Source organism: Dioscorea cayenensis, unplaced genomic scaffold (assembly GCF_009730915.1).
Source record: "Dioscorea cayenensis subsp. rotundata cultivar TDr96_F1 unplaced genomic scaffold, TDr96_F1_v2_PseudoChromosome.rev07_lg8_w22 25.fasta BLBR01001957.1, whole genome shotgun sequence".
Lineage (NCBI taxonomy): Eukaryota > Viridiplantae > Streptophyta > Magnoliopsida > Dioscoreales > Dioscoreaceae > Dioscorea > Dioscorea cayenensis.
Window position 1 is genome coordinate 38156 of NW_024088348.1, and position 3299 is coordinate 41454.

Here is a 3299-nt window from a genome sequence, read left to right on the forward strand (position 1 = left end):
AAATCAGTGCGATTGCCTTTGTGCCCCTCCACTTTGTGTATTCACTTGAGCATTTTGGATGATGGGACACACCCCCATGTCTATGAGCACAACTTGTGCCATGATCCTTTTTTGGTCCAAAGTTTCATCAATAATTGCGTCCATGATCTATTTTTGCTTCTTTTCTTCCAAACTTATCTCCACAACCCTAAATGAACAAAAGAACACAAATATACAAGAATGAGCCATAAAATCTGATAAAAGTGATGCTTAATGTAAGAAAAGTATACTTAGTAATATTTATACACAAGCACATATCAAAGTTAAACATGGGTAAGGCACGGCTGTGCTTTGTCCCCCTGATAATCTCAGCCCGGAAACGACCTAGTAATAATTCAAGTAGGGGGGTTTTCTCAAGCCAAGGACAGTCTTAGTATGACCATGCTCCTCTGCCTGATTTCCTCAGCCTGGAGACAGTTTTTTCACAATAGGGGAAGCATGGTCAGGATGCTCTTAGCATTGTCATACACAGGCGAAGCACAAGCAGAGCATGACCGTGTTCCTCTCTCTAATCTTCCAAGGTGAGCACTCAGCCGATTTACTTAAAAATCTCAATGACAAACACAGTCCAAGCACGACCATACTTAGACCGTGTCAAGCACAAAATCATCTTTTTAACTCCAAATTTATAGGGTTTCATGATCATTGGAATTTTCTTCTCCATCGGGAGAACATGGATGAGAACGAAGAACAAGCATCAGCACACTGTCTAAGGGGATCAAGGACGAGTTAGAGGCACAAGGGAAGTGGGGCTAGCTTTAAGGAAGCTCAACTGGTAAGATTATTTTAAGAAAGAGGGAGTCATGTCTTTTTTCTCAGCTCTTTATTTAGTCCTTCCATGTTGTACCCATCCATGAGGGGCTAACCATCCATGGTGCCTTGGGATATTTAACTATGATGCTTTATATGATTTGAATACTTGCTTTTAATTATCTATGGAGTTCTAGTAGTTTCTTGTGTTTAATCTTGTGTTGCATAACTTGATGTGTGTGATTTACACAGTCGCTAAGGTAAAACTTGTTGTGTGGATCGCCATAGGTGTAGTTACCTTATGTGATTAGAAAACTCGATGTGTATAAAACCCATAGTTACCTCAGGAAAACTTATTGTATTTGAGAACCATATATGTGACATTGCTTTTGAGCACACACAAGAACCATGGGATGCATGATGCACGATCTGCAAGCGCACGGAGTCGTCATGTAATACCTCTCGTGCAAGCACGAGAGGGTCGTATTCCTTAGGCCCAAGGATATATCCTTGCTTCCTCTTCGCATATTGTCTAGCCGAAAGGTTCGAAGGGGTACTCTAATCTATTAATTAAAATGAAAGAACTACAAGTGGAGTCTAAACCAAGACAAGGGTATAAAATCAAGGGAATGAAATGGTCAAGGCTGCGGATTCCATAGGGGCTAGTGAAGTGTAAAAGGATGCTAAGAATGACATGCAATTGAAGGTTTGGACCTAGAGATTTCCTAAATTAGATCATCCCGATGGTCACGGCAATTGACCCCTAATCCGGTATAAGTATTGATACGGAATTTCTTCCGATCAAATCCTCATATGATTGCATTAACAACGGAGAAATCTCTAATTAGAGCAGGACCACAACTTGGTCTAGCCCTAATGTTGGAGGGGTACAAAATACCCGATGGTCAAGGTGTATTTGTACATGAATCCCTTCCAAACTTGGTGTGTCTAGTACAAGGATGATGGTCACGCTACCAAGTACAACCTAGGACTTGGTTTACAGAGTTCTCATGTAAGCAACACATCAAATCCACCAAGAATGAATCACAAACACACAACAATTACAATAGACAAAATTAGAACATCCAAATACACAAGTTTACCACAAGGTTCACCGGTATCTGGTGACCTTGGGGTCTACTCGTCCATGCAAACAAATACAAACAATAGGTCCAAGAAAATAACTACAAATGGCATAAGAAAACTCCCTCGACAATAGAAGTGAGGTGACAAGCCAAGTTAGGTGGAAAGCTTCCACGGACGCGCGATCGGGGCGGCTTACCTCATCGTCTACAAGATCCCAAAGAAGAGATTGATGAAGATCTAGCCAAACCAAGCTTCTCCCTTTGATTCCCCTTCTCCAAAACGTGTGATTTTGCCTCCCCTGAACTGGTGGAAGTCGTCTCCAAAAACTCCCCGAAAAGCTTTCTCCAAAACAGTCCTAGAAAATCAACCTCTTTATATATCCCATCAAGTCCATACGGGCTCCATACAGGCGCATGGAACCCGTGAAGTTCACTCACCATTTTGCCCGAGAAAGGTGTCGGTGCTACCGTACTCAGCCTATGATGTTTTGTTACTTGCTTTTTCTCTGATGACTTGAGTTGTAAATTTCCGAAAGCAAACCTTATGGGCGCATGGACCCCGTGAAGCTCACAGCCGAAAGCCCCGCAACATGACTAGTGACTCAGCTACGAGTACCACTCACGATTGCCTACTACTGACCAATTTGGATTTTTTTGAGCTTTGTTCGGCTCTTTTTAGTATCTGCAACACCAAAATAACGAATTTAGATTTAAACGGGCATCAAATCAATAAAATATACACAAATAATACTAGATTAATACATATAAAATATGTACATTTAGGTGTTTATCAATGCACCTGGTATGCATTAGCAACAAGTTAGTGCTAAAGCTCATAGGAATCATCCCGGGCATTGCTCTCTTGTTGTTGAAACCTCAATCCTAGTCTGCTTGATTTCTCTAGCTAATTTTTTTTATATCTTATTTTTCTTCATTAGACCAAAACTAATTCTTGCTTTAGTAGTGATTAGAAGAAAAATTAGTACTTTAAGTCCTGTCCCTGTGGTTCAACAACCCTACCGCTCATGTGATACCACTGTATTACTTGTGTGCAACCCGCGGATAATGCACCATGTGACAGCTGTCGTGATAATCCCGAGGAGGTATACCCCTCCACTCAACCCTCAGGACACCGAAAGGCTAACACCAACACCTGGAATTTTAAACTCATAAACCAAAAATCATAAATAGAAATATCCAATACTTTAGAGTATAAAATTGTACAGAGGAAGTGATACTCTCATACAAAAGCTCGAGTAATGAAGTAGAACAAATAACAGCAACACTATCTTTAAAGCCCAACTTTACTAATGGATCCATGAATATTACAAATTGCAAGTATGCTCTATAAATAAAAATACACAAGTTCAAAGTTGAAAGAGAACCAAAATCACCAGCTATGTTCAACACTCCACCATGCTGCAT